The sequence below is a fragment of the Leucopleurus acutus genome (genome assembly GCF_964270905.1).
Source record: "Leucopleurus acutus genome assembly, chromosome: 3".
NCBI classification, from domain to species: domain Eukaryota; kingdom Metazoa; phylum Chordata; class Mammalia; order Artiodactyla; family Delphinidae; genus Leucopleurus; species Leucopleurus acutus.
The window spans coordinates 165259242-165278060 of record NC_139145.1 but is presented as its reverse complement, the minus strand read 5'-3'; positions in this window follow the sequence as shown (position 1 = coordinate 165278060).

Below are 18819 nucleotides of genomic sequence, written 5' to 3'. Positions count from 1 at the left end.
AGTTCAGGACATGGGACCACCAGATACCTCCCATCCCCATGTAATATCAATTGGCAAAAGCTCTCCCAGAGATCTCTGTCTCGAAGCTAAGACCGAGCTCCACCGAACGGCCAGCAAACTTTAGTTCTGTATGCCCCATGCCAAACAACTAGTGAGACAGGAACACAACCCCACCAATTAACACGGAGGCTGCCTAAAATCATACTGAGTTCATAAACACCACAAAACACAGCACCAGACATGGCCCTGCCCACAAGAAAGACAAGATGCAGCCCCACTCACCAGAAAACAGGCACCAGTCCCCTCCACCAAGAAGGCTACACAAGCCACTGAAAGAACCTCACCCACTGGGGACAGACACCAAAATCAATGGAAAGTATGAACCTGCAACAAGCGAAAAAGAGACCCCAAACACAATAAGTTAAACAACATGAGAAGACAGAGAAATATGCTGCAGATGAAGGAGTGAGGTAAAAACCCACCAGTCCTAACAAATGAAGAGGAAATAGGCATTCTACCTGAAAAATAATTCAGAGTAATGATAGTAAAGATGATCCAAAATCTTGGAAATAGAATGGAAAAACACAAAAAGTGTTTAACAAGAACGTAGAAGAACTAAAGCGCAAACAAACAATGATGAAAAACACAATAAATAAATTTAAAAATTCTCTAGGAAGAATCATTAACAGAATAAAGGAGGCAGAAGAATGCAAAAATGACCTGCAAGATACAATGGTGGAAATAATTACCGCAGAGCCGAATAAAGAAAAAAGAATGAAAAGAATTGAGGACAGTCTCAGAGACCACTGGGACAACATTAAATGCACCAACGTTTGAATTATAGGTGGCACAGAAGAAGAAGAGAAAATAAAAAGGGACTGAGAAAATATTTGAAGAGATTATAGTTGGAAACCTCCTTAATATGGGTAAGGAAATAGTCAATCAAGTCCAGGAACTGCAGAGAGTCCCATACAGGATAAACCCAAGGAGGAACACACCAAGACAAATATTAATCAAACTATCAAAAATTAAATACAAAGAAAAATTATTAAAAGCAACAAGGGAAAAGCAACAATTAACATACAAGGGAATCCCCATAAGGTTAACAGCTGATCTTTCAGCAGAAACTCTGCAAGCCAGAAGGGAGTGCCAGGACATATTTACAGTGATGAAAGGGAGAAACTTACAACAAAGATTACCCTACTTAGCCAGGAGTTCATTCAGATTTGATGGAGAAACTAAAACCTTTACAGACAAGCAAAAGTAAGAAAATTCAGCACCACCAAACCAGCTTTACAACAAATGAGAAAGGAACTTCTTTAAGCAAGAAACACAAAAGAAGGAAAAGACCTGCAATAACAAACCCAAAATAATTAAGAAAATGGTAATAGGAACAGACACATCAACAATTACCTTAAAGGTAAGTGGATTAAATGCTCTAACCAAAAGACATAGACTGGCTGAATGTATACAAAAACAAGACCCGTATATATGCTGTCTACAAACAACCCACTTCAGTCCTAAGGACACATACAGACTGAAAGTGACGGGATGGAAATATAAATTCTTTGCAAATGGAAATCAAAAGAAAGCTGGAGTAGCAATTCTAATATCACACAAAATAGACTTTAAAATAAAGTCTACTACAGGACACAAAGAAGGGCACTACATAATGATCAAGGGATCAATCCAAGAGAAGATATAACAATTGTAAATATTTATGCACCCAATATAGGAGCACCTCAATATATAAGGCAAATGCTAACGGCCATAAAAGAGGAAATAGAGAGTAACAAAGTTACAGTAAGGGACTTTTAAACCCCACTTTCACTATTATTTCCAAAATGAAAATAAAAAAGGAAACAAAAGCTTTAAATGATACCTTAAAGGGCTTCCCTGGTGGTGCAGTGGTTGGGAGTCCGCTTGCCGATTCAGGGGACATGGGTTCGTGCCCCGGTCCGGGAAGATCCCACATGCCGCGGAGCGGCTGGGCCCGTGAGCTATGGCCGCTGAGCCTGCGCGTCCGGAGCCTGTGCTCCACAACAGGAGAAGCCACAACGGTGAGAGGCCCGCGTATCACAAAAAAAAAAAAAAGTGGTAAATGATACATTAAAAAAGATAGATATGATATTTATAGGACATTCCATCCAAAAACAACAGAATACACTTTCTTCTCAAGTGCTCATGAAACATTCTCCAAGATAGATCATATTTTGGGTCACAAGTCAAGCCTTGATAAATTTAAGAAAAATGAAATTGTATCAAGTATCTTTTCCAACAACAACACTATGAGACTAGATATCAATTACAGGAAAAAATGACTAAAAAATACAAACACATGGAGGCTAAACAATACACTGCTGAATAACCAAGAGATCACTGAAGAAATCAAAGAGGAAATCAAAAAATACCTAGAAACAAATGACAATGAAAACACGATGACCCAAAAACTATGGGAAGCAGCAAAAGTAGTTCTAATTATAGCAATACAAACTTACCTCAAGAAACAAGAAACAACTCAAATAAACAACTCCACCTTACACTTAATGCAATTAGAGAAAGAAGAACAAAAATCCCCAAAGTTAGCAGAAGGAAAGAAATCATAAAGATCAGATGAGGAATAAATGAAAAAGAAATGAAGGAAATGATAACAAAGATTAATAAAACTAAAAACTGGTTCTTTGAGAAGATAAACAAAATTGATAAATCATTAGCCAGACTCATCAAGAAAAAAAGGGAGAAGACTCAAATCAATAGAATTAGAAATGAAAAAGGAGAAGTAACAACTGACACTGCAGAAATACAAAGGATCATGAGAGATTACTACAAGCAACTATATGACAATAAAATATACAACCTGGAAGAAATGGACATATTCTTAGAAAAGTACAACTATCCGAGACTGAACCAGAAAGAAATAGAAAATATGAACAGATCAATCACAAGCACTGAAATTAAAACTGTGATAAAAAAATCTTCCAGCAAACAAAGGCCCAGGACAAGATGGCTTCACAGGTGAAGTCTATCAAACATTTAGAGAAGAGCTAACACCTATATTTCTCAAACTCTTCCAAACTATAGCAGAGGGAGGAACACTGCCAAACTCATTCTACAAGACCACCATCACCCTGATACTAAAACCAGACAAAGATATCACACACAAAAAAAGAAAACTACAAGCCAATATTATTGTTGAACATAGATGCAAAAATCCTCAACAAAGTACTAGCAAACAGAATGCAGCAGCACATTAAAAGGGATCATACAACATGGTCAAGTGGTGTTTATCCCCAGAATGCAAGGATTATACAGTATATGCAAATCAATCAATGTGATTGATCATATTAACAAATTGAAAGAGAAAAACCAAATGATCATCTCAATAGATGCAGAAAAATCTTTTGACAAAATTCAACAGCAATTTATGAAAAAAAACCCTCCAGAAACTAGGCATAGAGAGAACTTACCTCAACATAATAAAGGCCATATATGGCAAACCCACAGCCAACATTGTTCTCAATGGTGAAAAACTGAAACCATTTCCACTAAGATCAGAAACAAGACAAGGTTGCCCACACTCACCACTATTATTCAACATAGTTTTAGAAGTTTTAGCCACAGCAATCAGAGAAGAAAAAGAAGAAAAGGAATCCAAAACAGAAAAGAAGAAGTAAAACTGTCACTGTTTGCAGATGACTTGATACTATACATAGAGAATCCTAAAGATGCTACCAGAAAACTATGAGAGCTAATCAATGAATTTGGTAAAGTAGCAGGATAGTAAATTAATGCAGAGAAATCTCTTGCATTCCTATACACTAATGATGAAAAATCTGAAAGAGAAATTAAGGAAACACTCTGATTTACCATTGCAAGAAAAAGAATAAAATACCTAGGAATAAGGAGGCAAAAGACCTGTATGCAGAGTACTATAAGACACTGATGAAACAAATTACAGATGATACCAGCAGATGGAGAGATATACCGTGTTCTTGGATAGGAAGAATAAACATTGTGAAAATCACCAAACTACCCATAGGAATCTACAGATTCAATGCAATCCCTGTCAAACTACAAACGGCATTTTCCATAGCACTAAAACAAACAATGCCACAATTTGTATGGAAACACAAAAGACCCCTAATAGGCAAAGCAATCTTAGAAAGGAAAATGGAGCTGGAGGAATCAGGCTCCCTGACTTCAGACTATACTACAAAGCTACAGTAATCAAGACAATATGGTGCTGGCACAAAAACAGAAATATAGACCAATGGAACAGGATAGAAACCCCAGAGATAAACCCACACACATATGGTCTCCTTGTCTTTAATAAAGGAGGCAAGAATATACAATGGAGAAAAAACAGTGTCTTCAATAAGTGGTGCTGGGAAAACTGGACAGCTACATATAAAAGAATGAAATTAGAACACTCCCTAACACCACACACAAAAATAAACTCAAAATGGATTCAAGACCTAAATGAAAAGCCAGACACTTTAAAACTCTTAGAGGAAAACATAGGCAGAACACTGTATGACATAAATCACAGCAAGATCCTTTTGACTCACCACCTAGAGAAATGGAAATCAAAACAAAATAAACAAATGGGACCTAATGAAACTTCAAAGCTTTTGCACAGCAAAGGAAACCATAAACAAGATGAAAAGACAACCCTCGGGATGGGAGAAAATATTTGCAAATGAAGCAACTGACAAAGGATTAATCTCCAAAATATACAAAGAGCTCATGCGGCTCAATATCATAAAAACAAACAACCCAATCCAATAATGGACAGAAAACCTAAATAGACATTTCTCCAAAGAAGATATACAGATTGCCAAAAACACATGAAAGGATTCTCAACATCACTAATCATTAGAGAAATGTAAATCAAAACTACAATGAGGTATCACCCCTCACTGGTCAGAATGGCCATCACCAAAAAATCTACAAACAATAAATGCTATAGAGGGTGTGGAGAAAAGGGAACCCTCTTGCACTGTTGGTGGGAATGTAAAATGATACAGCCACTATGGAGAACTGTATGGAGGTTCCTTAAAAAACTAAAAATATAACTACCATATGACCCAGCAATCCCACTACAGGACATATACCCTGAGAAAACCATAATTCAAAAAGAGTCATGTACCACAATATTCATTGCAGCTTTATTTACAATAGCCAGGACATGGAAGCAACCTAAGTGTCCATCAACAGGTGAATGGATAAAGAAGATTTGGCACATATATACAATGGATTATTACTCAGCCATAAAAAGAAATGAAATTAAGTTTTTTTGTAGTGAGGTGCATGGACCTAGACACTGTCATACAGAGTGAAGTAAGTCAGAAAGAGAACAACATATACCGTATGCTAACAAATATATATGGAATCTGAAAAAAACCAAAAAGTTTCTGAAGAACCTAGGGGCAACACAGGAATAAAGACACAGACATAGAGAATGGACTTGAGGACATGGGAAAGGGGAAGGGGAAGCTGGGATGATGTGAGAGAGTGGCATGGACATATATATACACTACAAAATGTAAAATAGATAGCTAGTGGGAAGCAGCTGCATAGCACAGGGAGCACAGCTTGGTGTTTTGTGTTCACCTCGAGGGCTGGGATAGAGAGGGGGATGCAAGAGGGAGGGGATATGTGGATATATGTATATGTATAGCTGATTCACTTTATTATACAGCAGAAAATAACACAACAATGTAAAGCAATTATACTCCAATAAAGATGTTTTAAAAAAAGACAATAAAATGTTAACGACGAAAATAAGGGGAAAAAGTCAGCATTACATAAATAAAGGATACATTAATAATGTAACTTCAAAAGGCTGTCAGTTAATCCTTTCTGATTTAGATGTGCTATAAAATACTAGTGATCTAAAGAATGCTTTTTCTAGTTCCATCCTTAGGTTTTTTCTACTTTAACCAGATGTCTTTCTGACTCAATTAGATCAGACATTTTCTTGTTTCCAGGTAACATGATTCATCAATGTTCTGCACCTACATTTGAATGGGATTATGACTGGGTGGAAAAAGTGCAAAAATCAGCATCGCCTTAATGGTACTGATTCACAGACCAAAAAGAACAAAATAAAACAAAAAACAAAGAGATGGTTATTGCCTGCATGGAAAGTGAATACCTCCTAGAGAGGCTGAACTTCACTTCCGTCATCAAACATAGTTTAGGATACCAAAACAGTTGTTACTAAGAATGCTCCCTGTTCTAGAATTTTGGAAAATAAGATCTGAATTCTCAAATTGGATCCTGAACTATTGTTTTGATATCTCAAATCATGTTTGGTAGTAGGAAGAGAGAATTTCAGTCTCACTCCATGGTGTAAATGAAATTAATCCAAAATTGTGTTTGGAAGGCAACTTTTTGAAAGTGCTGAACTGTGCCTTTATTTCTATTTGCTGTGAGGCAGGTACTCAGGCAGTCATTCCACATTATACACCAGGGAAAGAGGTAGAGAAAATGCCTCTTTGAAAATATGGAAGCTAGGACATGCCAGACCAAAAGAGAACATAGTAATAGGGAGATCATCACAGTGGCCAAAAATGCAGGCATGCAAACAAAGCTCTTCAAGCTGTGGTCCTAGATGTTGTAGGTGAGTTAAGATGAAAGAAAAACAAAAAGTGGAGGTGGTGAGAACCTGAGGGTCCCCTCTTCCCTTGATCCTGTCGTCCACTCACATGTATACAGCTTCTATTTTCTCCTTACCCAAAGCAGCTATGAGAAGTCAAATTGGCAAGGAACCTGGACTAATAAGACAGAAGGAGTACCTGATTTAGGCATCCAAGAATTTTCCTTGGGTTCCATGTAAAAAGGAAGATATCCAGGAGCTGCCTTCCCCCAACACTGTTAAACGGTCCTAAAGGTTGCTGAAGGTGCTGACTGCTGAGCTTACTAGGGAGGTCATGGCTGGATTTGAGTGATATGAGAGCTAGGTCAGCAAGACCAGATGTTAGGAGTATGCCCAAGGCCAGTGATGCTAACTGGTCCCTTGGCAAGTGACAGATGGCTAAAGGAAATCTGACAAACCAAGCCATCTGAAAGAGACTGAGTCAATTAGTGGAATTAACTCAGTTTACTGAGTTTACAGAGTTTACTCAGTTTACAGAGTTAATTCCTCTGCTTCATATTTAGGGGAATGGGTACTTGGTATGGAGTACAGATAAGTAAATGGACATTTGAAGTGACATGTCCTTGTATGTGTCAGTGTAGTGTGTATATTTGTCATCACACTACTTTTCAAAGAAAGGCTGGCCCATATTTTCCTTGGAATAAAATTACAAATTCTAGATCATCTGTGTACCACTTGAGGATGTGAAAGAGTTGGTGAAGATGAGACAGATGAAAATAATTCTAATAACATGTGGATAAAATAAAATGTGTGAATAATAAATTTAATTTCTAGTACTTTGGACTAAAAGTTGTGTTATGAATCAGCTCAAACAACTTACAAGGCCACTAACAGTTTTACTAACAGAAAAAGTCAGGTCTTTGAGATAATTTTAAGTAAGACTGAAGGCAAAAAGTTGTATCATAATGTTCTCAGACTATATTATCTTTTAACCAGTCAGTGGGAGAACATAATGGGATAATTATTTTGTCAAAAATAGGACATGACTATTTGGGTAAAAAACAAAAAGAACAAAAAGAAAAATGTTTGCGGAAACATTCAAGGGTTAGTTTTTGCTCATTTATAAAGATAAGAACTGTGCTTTTCTGTATTCATGCAGAAGTATTTCATGCCTATTGTTGACAGGGAGGAAAATATATCTGGGATTTTAATTCTTTAGAAGACCAAAATAACTTTTCTTAAAAATAATTATGGTGGTATCCAGATCCCAGAATCTGAGATGCTGGGCTTACATGTGTTATCTTTCATGCAAACTGTTTAATTCACTAACCAAATAATTATTTCCCCTCCTAGAATATTTTATATCTAAAAATTCATGCTGATAAGTGATAATTTAACATAATTGGGAGGTATATACAGGAAAAATTAAATCATAAGGACATAGCCTTACTTTCCATGTTTCCGTGTGTGTGTGGGTCTGTATGTGCATGTGTGTGTGTTTTGTGGAAATAAATAAAGGTCAAACAGTAAATCCATACAGAACTTTCTAGTTGTTCCCTCCCCATAAGTTTTGACTTTCCTAAACTCTTGGGTGATGTATGAAGACTGAATGTTCAAAATAATTATATATTTTGCTACAAGTACGGCAGTATACAAAAGGGAAAAACAATAGTATCAGGAAATTAAGCCATGATCTATTAAGCTATGTCTATTTGTAAAGAAAGAACTTGCCAGTGTAACTTAACAAAGTTTAGCATTTCTAATTGAAAGAGCAATTTTACAAATAAAGATGTGTGCAGAGGCAAAGGATAAAATGCTACTTCAGTACCTTGTCCCAGCTTCCCTGTTATAGTCAATATTTTGTAGAAACTTGTCATATTTGTTTCCTTTCACAATTGTTATGAAAAATTAGAAGAGGCCCCTACAGCACCACAAACGAATAAAGTCAGGCTGAATTAAGATGAAAAGAACGTTTCATCATTTTGAAGGGTTTGTAACATACTCTTCAACTCTTACATCTAAAAGAAAGTTGCTTTGACACTGACCAGTATTTTTTTCAGACTTGATGCCTGAAGAGAAACATAAACAATTTTTTTAATTCCAAGTTTTATTTCTTTTTTTTTTGCTTTTGGTTTTAGGCATAAAGCTAGCAGGCAGTTATGGTATGAAGAGAAAACAAAACTTAGCATAAGATGGCATTAGATTTCAAATCTAATATTGTCAATTACCAGCTGTTGAACCTTGAGACAATTATGTGATGCAATCCTGCAAGCTGTGTTTCAGTTTTCTCATACTTAAGGGAAAATATAATATATGTCTTTGAGTTGAAATAGTGCTAAATGTAATCATACATATAAAGCATATGAACAGCACTCTCAAAGAGTGGCTATTCTACATACAAATACACAGTGCGTTTTTCTCATTAATCTCCACCTCAGAATAGAAAAGCGATTGTCACCTTTTCTCTGCATCAGAATTCTGGGAGAGTTTTAAAATAATTCAGATGCCTGGAGCCAAAATCTGATGATTTGATATATTGATTCAGTTGGTGTTTGGGTTGTTGGCCTGTACTACACACACACTGTGGTGAACACACCTATGTAATGCGCATCCACATCTAGACTCAGTGCGTTACCAGGACCCCAGAAGCTCCATCTGTGCACCCTTCCAGGAACATCCTCCAAGGACAACCATTATACAGACGTCTAACAACAGAGATTAGTTTTGCCCCTTTTTGTGTCTGGCAACCATCATTCAACATTATGTTTGTGAGAGTCATCCATGTGGTTGTGTATAAATGTAGATAATTGTATCTAATTAAGCTAATTGTATATAATACTAATCCATTCTCTAAATATTTCACAACTACTGTATTCATTCTCCTCTTGAGGATCATATGGGTAATTTCTAGATTTGGGCTAATAAGAATAGGGCTGCTATTCCATTAAAGTATATGACCTTTTATGAACATGTATCTGTTGTATATTTTCCTAGGAATGGAATTGCCGAGTATATGGTATTCATAAGGTCAGACTTAGTAGAAACTAATTATTTTCCAAATTGGCTGTTTCAGTTTACCTTCTCACCAACACTATAGGAGAAGGCCAAGGACTCCCCATTTTTTGCTAACACTTGCATTTTCCATAGTTTTTAATTTTAGCCATTGTGTTGGGATCATAGCAATATTCATATTGCAGTTTTAATTTGCATTCTTGATTTTTAAAACTGAGCAACTTTCATGGTTTGGATGCTTTCTTTTTTTTCAAATTTATTTATTTTTATTTATTTTTGGCTGTGTTGGGTCTTCGTTTCTATGCGAGGGCTTTCTCTAGTTGCGGCAGGCGGGGGCCACTCTTCATCGCGGTGCGCGGGCCTCTCGCTATCGTGGCCTCTCTTGTTGCAGAGCATAGGCTCCAGACGCGCAGGCTCAGTAGTTGTGGCTCACGGGCCTAGTTGCTCTGCAGCATGTGGGATCTTCCCAGACCAGGGCTTGAACCCCTGTCCCCTGCATTGGCAGGCAGATTCTCAACCACTGCGCCACCAGGGAAGCCCGGTTTGGATGCTTTTTACGCAGTGTTTATTCAAGTCTGTTTGCTCAATTTTCCATTGTTTGGGTTTTTTTTTTCTTATTAACATTATTTAGTCTGAGACTGAAGCGTTTGCTTGTTTTTGTCAGATACCTGTATTATAAATAACTTCTCCTCCTCTAAGGAATGCCTTTGTAATCTCAACACGCTGTATATTGATACAGATTTTCTTAATTTTAATATATTAAGTTAGATTTATCATTTTTCCTTGGTGTTAGTGACTTTGTGTACTCTTTAATAAATATCTGCCAACTCTAAGATAATAGATTTTATGTGTTTTCTTCTCAAATTTCTACCCTTTTCCTTGAAATTAGATTTGAAATCTATCAGGAATTGATTTTTTTGTCTGCTTGTTTGTTTCTGGACACTCTATTCTGTTGCATTGGACACTAGTCTTATATAATATTACTGCTCTAATTGTTCTAGCTATTTAAAAGTCAATATCTGATTGTATAGTAACTCCCAAATTTATTTCATTTTTCTTCAGTTGCATTGCTTATTTGTGGCTCTCTGCTTTTCCATATGGATTAGAGGATAAGTTTACTAGTTTCTACCAAAAAAAATTCTGGTATTTTGATTTGGACAGTGTGAAATCTATACATTATTTTAAAGAGAATTGATATTCTTACAATATCTAGTCTTCTAACCCATCAAATGGTATATCCCTCCATTTATTTAAGTATTCTATAATTTCCCTCAATAACGATAATTATTTTAATTATTAATTTCATGCTTATATTTAATTAGATTTTTTCATAAGTATTTGCAGATTTTAACATGTTTATTGAGATAAAATTCACTTACAATAAAATGTATCCTTTTAAAGTGTGCAATTACACAGAATTGTATAACCATCAATCATGACAATGAAATTTACAATATTTTCATTACCTGAAAATGAAACCCTGTACTCATTAGCAGTCACTCTATTAAAGCCCTAGACAACCACTAATCTACTTTCAGTCTATAGAGATCTGCCTATCCTGAACATTTAATATAAATGAAATCATACAATAGATGATCTTTTGCAACAAGCTTCTTTCACTTAGCATGTTTTCCAGATTCACCCATGTGGTGGTATGTGTCACTACTAAATTCTTTTTATTGATGAAGTTATTCTATTTTGTGGACACCACACTTTATTTGTCCATTCATTGGTTGATGGTCTTTTGAGTTGTTTCCACTTTTTGGCTAAGATGAATTATGCTGCTACAAACATTCATGTAAAAGGTTTTGCATAGCAAAATGTTTTACTTCTCTTGGATATATACCTATGAATGAAATTGTTGGTTTTCATGGTACTTCTACTCAATCTATTGAAGGACTGACAGTTTATCAAAGTGGCTGAACCACTTGACATTTCTACTATCAATAAATAAAAGTTCCAATTTTGCCATATTCTTACCAAAATTTATTATCTTTTGATTATAACCATTCTAATGGGTGTGAAATGGTATTTCACTGTGGTTTTGATTTACATTTCCCTAATTACTTATTTTGTTGAACATATTTTTTTGTTATTTGCCATTTGTATATATACTTTTATAGAATCTATTCAGTTCATTTGCCCATTCTTATATTAGGTTATTTTTTTTCACTATTAAATAGTAAGAATTTTTATACATTTAAGATACAAGTCCTTTATCAAATACATAGTTTGCAAATGTTTTCTCTAATTCTGTGTGCTGCCTTTTCACTTTCTTGATTGTATCCTGTGAAGTGTAAAGAATTTTAACTTGGCTAGGTCCGATTTATCTTTTTTTTTTTCTTTTGTCAGTTGTGCTTTTTGTATCATATCTAAGATTGTGTTGTTTAATCCAAGAAAATGAAGATTTACGCCTCTGGTTTTTCTGAGAGTTTTATAGTTTTACATCTTAAATTTATATCTCTAATTCATTTGGAATTATATTTTTATATTGTGTGATTTATAAAATATTTTTATATTGTGTGGGTCCAACTTCATAAGTTTGAATTACTCTTCTGAAACAAATATGCGTGAAGTAGTTTACTTGGAATATAATCCCAAAGCAGGAAAAGGGAATATCTTGAAAATAAGTCAGGAAAGGGAAACAAGCCATTTTGTATTAAGCAGTGCCCTCCAGAGAAATAGAACCAAAGGTTGTAGATATAGATGTAGATATAGATATAGCTAGATATAGTTAATAGGTATTTAACTATATAGTTAAATATAGTTAAATATATTTTTAAGTTAAGATATAGTTAAAAGATATTTATTATTTATTATAAGATAATGGCTTATATTTATTATAAGTTAATGGCTCATATGATTATGGAGGCTGAGAAGTTTCACCAACTTCTCTCTGCAAGCTGGAAACCCAGGAAAGCAGGTGGTATATTTGGAAGACCTGAGGGCAGGAGAGACAAAGGTCAGATTTCAATCTAGGTATAAAGGCCTGAGAAACAGGGATACTGAAGGCAGAAGATCAGCCTCCCAGCTGAGCAGTCAGAGAATGAATTCAGCTTTCCTCTGCCTTTTCATTCTATTCAGGCAGCAAGAGATTGTATCATGCCCACATACATGGGGGAGAGCCACCTGCTTTATTCAGTCTACTAATAAAAGTGTTAATCTCTTCCAGGAACACCTCCACAAACACACCCAGAAATAATGTTTAACCAGATATTTAGACATCCCATGAACCAACCAAGTGGACACATAAAATTAATTTTCACAGGCTTCATTACTATAATTGTTGGTGTTATGGACAATCGGGATTAATAATACTGAATTTCTAAAGTTGTGCACTTCAATATAGTATCCAGGAGACATATGCAACTATTCACATTTAAAATAAAATTATTTTGGGCGTCCCTGGTGGCGCAGTGGTTGGGAGTCCGCCTGCCGATGCAGGGGACACGGGTTCGTGCCCCGGTCTGGGAAGATCCCACATGCCATGGAGCAGCTGGGCCCGTGAGCCATGGCCGCTGAGCCTGCGCGTCTGGAGCCTGTGCTCCGCAACGGGAGAAGCCACAACAGTGAGAGGCCCGCAAAAAATTTATTCCTGAAGAGTTTGAGCTCTTGTTTGTTTTCTTCTTATTAGGCCATGTTATCAAGGGGCAGGGACATACCAAGGCTCTCCCCCATCAATCCACTGAGGTCAAGACATTCTCTTCCTTGCCTCCATTGTGTTGGACCTGGGATTGTCCCTAGAAATGACAAGCAGAGAAGCCGAAAGTGACAACGTGGTGGTTCTAGATTTAATTGGGGGGAAACATTTACTGTGTCCCCCAATAGACATGCTCCCACACAACCCCCAAGCACCAGAACCATAGCCAGAGGACCTGAAGCACATATAACACAAGTGGGTAACGGAGTGATGATGAGCAGGTCTAATCCCTTTTCCACACTTTGGATACTGGAGCTACCTATTTTAGGTATTGGTAAACAGAATTATATATTAGTTTTTTGGTCACAGTATCAGAAAAGGTGGAGCTCCAACAATTATAGTGTGTTGCCCCAAACTGTTATCTTTGATAAGCATTAAGTAAACATTTCCGTTATTCTTTCAGCTGGGTTCCTTCCAGTGGATACCTACCAATGACCCCTGTATTCCACTGATTCAGAGTTGCCAATGGGAGCATAAAATCTCCTGTATTTCTGACTTGTGCATGTGTATGACTGTCCAGATACCTATGGCTTTGGAGATAGCTCTTGGTCAGTAAACCAAAGCTCTCCATGATTAATATTGGAAACTAGCCAAGTAAATAGAATTTTCCAGGAGACCTGCCCTGAAAAGTGGTGGACCAAGGGCTCATGGCATAGTGCATCAAAATTGTTTTCATAGTATATATTCATTTGGTCTCCTCCTTTGACTATAAGCTTCATGAACTGTCTTTATCATGCTCAGTATTCTACCCAGCAAGTACTATAAAGCTTGGCAAATAGTAAATCCTCAATGAAGATGCAGTGAATGTATGACTGAATGAATTTATTCATTTTGTGAATAAGCATGTGAATTCCCTTGGAAAAACATCACATTATTAAGATTATTAAATGATCAGTTGTAACCTCTCCTAAGGTAAATATTAATTTTATTAAGTGAAAAGTTATGTGAAGCATTTCATTAGTTTATCCCCAGTGACACTTTTCATCCTGTCAGTAGAATGGAAAGAGCAACAATATGGGAGTCTGATGAAATGGAGCTTAAGCATTAGCCTTGAGATTTATTACTCAGAATCTGTTTCTCTTCTCACAAATTATATTTCATGGTGCTGATTGAAAAGTGAAGTACTTAACATGGTATAGTCACCAAAATTATACCTATTATTAATAGTAAGATTTAGATGTTTTCCACATAATCAAGCAGTACTTTAGGATAAATTACTTTATATCTTTAACTATAGATATATGAGCTTACGATAATGACTCTGACTAGAGGATTTGGAATAGTTCCACACTAAAAGACTTGGTGTCTCATAACGTAAGCTATATTTTAAACCAAAACTCACAGTTTTCAAGCTATTATCTAAGCTACTGTTTAGATAGTCAAATTCATATCTAAATTAGTAACAGACTGGAAAAGAAAATGTCATAAAATAAGTAGTTTTAGCATTTCACACACACACACACACACACACACACACACACACACACAAAGAATTACTGTGATAGAAATAGTTCAATTAGGCAAATTTACTGAAATATGCAAGTCACAATCCTGCTTGATTTGGTCGTTAATTTCATATCACTAGTTAAAATACTAAATATTCTCAGTTCATTAAATCTTAATTTTAGACCCATACAGAATTACTTTCTAAAAGACTTACCAATGATCTCTATTTTTGGCTCTTTGATAGGCACATTGAATTTCCAGTTCAGTGTATATATAATTTTTGGAGTGTCACACAAAGACCCTAATTCATTCACCTTTAATTCAAGGATGTAAAGTTTAGCTATAGTACCAAGCGACTGGAATTTATGATGTGAAATGGATTAGTTGCATCTCATCTTGAAATGGCATTGAACTATATTCACCCTTACAAACATATTCACTTGCTCACAAATATGAACAAGTCACATATCTCTTCTTTGACAACAAGGGAGAATGAAATACAGCAATAATTGTAATGTGCATGCAGCATCTGTTGCCTTTTCTCAGAGGTTTCTTTCTCATAGCTTTTTCTCATAAGCTTCTAGAATTTTAGTTTGATTATCCCCATTATATTTCTACTCATTTTTCATCTTTCATTTATGGCTACTTGTTCTTAAATAATATACCTCTATTATAATTATTACTTACCTAAGAATGGACATAAAGTGATTTCCTGTAATATTGCCCATCTTTGATAATATAATTTTATAAATGTATAAGTATTTTGAAAGATGGTTCTTTAGAAATGGAATTTCTGATTGAAATTGTTCATGCATTTATAATTTTAATACAAAAGTCCAAATTTTCTTAGAAGAAGAAAAGACTTTATTCATATATACATTCACCAACAGGTGAAATTCTCATTTCCCCAAAACCTTTCCAACACTAGACACTGATGAACTCACTTAAAATGTTAGTAATATGATAGGTTTAAAACATAATATAAAATACTTTTAATTTAGCTGATTAATGCTGAGCTTTAGTACATTTTTCTAATATTTTTGGTGGTCATTGGGACCATTTAGTGAAAAACCAGTTTTTATGGCATTTTTACAGATGGTAAATTATAGCATATTTACTTTTCCAGCACCTGGAATGTATCTCCATCTATGTCCTTTGCTGGCTCTTACTTAATTCAGATTCTTCTCATTATTTCCTATACTCTTTGCCTGTCTCTTCCGCCTTCTCTATGGTGTCCTGAATGCTATTGTCTCAAATTAGGAATTATAGTGAAATGGTAATGTAAAATTTTATCTCTAAAAACTCCTCTTTCCTCCCGATTTCCAATGAAATGACCAAAAGATGCTGTTGACATACCAGAAATGTCAACATTTTGACCAAATATAGTACAAGAAGAATCATATTAATGAAAGAATAGCCACACAGTTCTTTTATTTTTCTCTGAAAATTCAACATGACACTGACACATCTAAAGAAAATTAATATAGAATCTCTCAGGGGTCCTGGATGGGTGGCAAGGTGAGGTGCTAGAGCAGTTGGAGAGAACCTTATTTTCTCTAATGCCACTGGGTGCCCCCCTCACACATAACTTCCTTCATTTTCAGCATCCCCCAACAGAATGCTTAGTTGGTTACAACTGATGAACCTACCTTAAGACACAATTGTTGACATTAGTGTTCACTCTAGGTGTTGTATGTACTGTTGGTTTAGACAAATGTAAAATGACAAGTATTGACCATTATAGTATCCTACAGAATAGTTGCACTGCTCTAAAAATCCTCTGTGCTCCACACATTCACTCCTGCCCCCAACCCCCTAATCTTTAGCAACCACTGATCTTTCTACCATCTCCATAGTTTTGTTTTTTCCAGAATATCATATAGTTGGAATCACACAGTTTGTAGCCTTTTCAGATTGGCTTCTTTCACTAAATAATATGGATTTAAGGACTCTCAATATCTTCATGGCTTGGCAGTGCATGTCTTTTTAGGACTGAATAATATATTTTCTGGATGTACCACAGATTATTTATCCATTTCCCTACTGAAGTACATCTTAGCTGCTTCTAAGTTATGAATAAAGCTGCTAAATATCTGTGTGAACATTTGTGGACATAAGTTTTCAACTCCCTAAGGTAAATACCAAATTGCTGAATCCTATGCTAAGAGTGTGTTTAGTTTTGTAAGAAGCTGCCACAATGTCTTCTAAAGTGGTTGTACCATTTTGCATTCCCACCAGCAATGAATGAGAGTTCCTGTTTCTCCACATACCTCCCAGGATTTGGTGTTGTCAGTGTTCCATATCTGGCCATTCTAAGAGGTGTGTAGTTGTATCTCATTGTTTTAATTTGCACTTCTCTCATGACATATGATATGGAGCTTGTTTTCATGTGCTTATCTGCCAACTGTATATCTTCTTTGGTGAGGTGTCTATTAAGGTCTTTGGCCCATTTTTCAATCAGGTTATTCTTCTTATTGTTGAGTTTTGTGTGTTCTTTGTGTATTTTGGATAACAGTCCTTTATCAGATGTGTTTTTGCAAATATTTTCTCCCAGTCTGTGGCTTATTATGTCATCCTCTTGATTATTTTTTAATGTAAGTAATAAAATAGATTGGAAACACTTCCCCAGGCCATTGTCATCATTGTGTAACATGTAGAATTTCTGGACAATTCAAGAACAGAAGAAAAATTAAGCAAACTATTATAAAGTAATAACAAAATGATGTCTTACGTCAATGAATGCATGCATTTATAACTGGGAGAAATATAATAAGCCACAACAGGAACTGCTTTGCATTTCAGTGTACTCTCTACATGAAGAAGTTTGCTCTTTGTCTTTAGGATATTTATTGGTTAGCATGAATTTTAAGTAACAGTGACATGAATTATTTTACAGTTGAGAAAAATCATTCAGTTTTAGAAACTAGATTGAAACAAGAAATTAAATGGAGGCAGATGGGAAAGTCGGAAGAGGAGAGCATCCACATAATTAACTTGAGTTTTAATCATGGCCTAAATGAAGGCAGTAAATGTGGGGATGATTAAAAAATAGATAAACTTAAGAAATAGTGAGACATTTGTAGCAAAGGATTTTGATTATTGGTAAATAGAAATGAGGGAGAAAAAGAAAAGGGAGGAAAGAAAGCGAAAGAAAGAAAGAAAGGAAGAAAGAAAGAAAGAAAGAAAGAGAAAGAAGGAGAAAGGGAGGGAGGGAAAGAGGGAGGGAGGAAGAAGAAAGAAACTTCCCCAGTATTTTTTTCAGGTATTTGAGAAAATGGTATTTTCAGTTGTAGAGATAAGATGGGAGAAAGAAAATAATTTAAATGACACTGATAAGTTAAATGTGGACATACTGAGTTTGATATTTTTGTGTAACGTCACAAAACAAATGTTAGTGAGTAGCTATATATAATGGTCTGGAGTTCAAAAGAATTGTCTGAGCTGTGTATGGAGATATGGGAAGAATAGATATAATATTAGAAGAATAGATATAATATTAATACCCGCAAAGAACAATTGCTAGATAACAAGCACACTGTTCTAAGTTTTATATACATATGTATATATATATATATAATAGATATTTTATATATACAAGTTGTATATATATATATGTTTTATATATATATACAAATCCCCATGAGAACTGGATGGGGTAGGATAATATATTATTGGATTTTCACATGTCAGAGCATAAAACAGAGACACAAAGGGTTAAGTGACTTGCCCAAGGTCACAAATCTTGTAATTAGTGGTGTAGAAGTTTGAACCCAGGCAATCTGAGGCAGGGCCTAGGCTCTGAAACACAGCATTACTTAATGCTCCTTAAGAAATGGTAATTGAAATAATGAGAATAGGTGATATCAACCAGGAATAACCTGTAAAATGAAAATAAAATGGTCTGAGAATTAAACCTTATGGAAAAATCAACAGTAAAAGAGCCAAACTCATAAGAGCAAGTAGAGTGGTAGTTATCATGGTTAGGGGAGATGGGAATAAGGAGATATTGGTCAAAGGGTACAAACTTCCAGTTATAAGATAAATGGGTTCTGGGGATCTA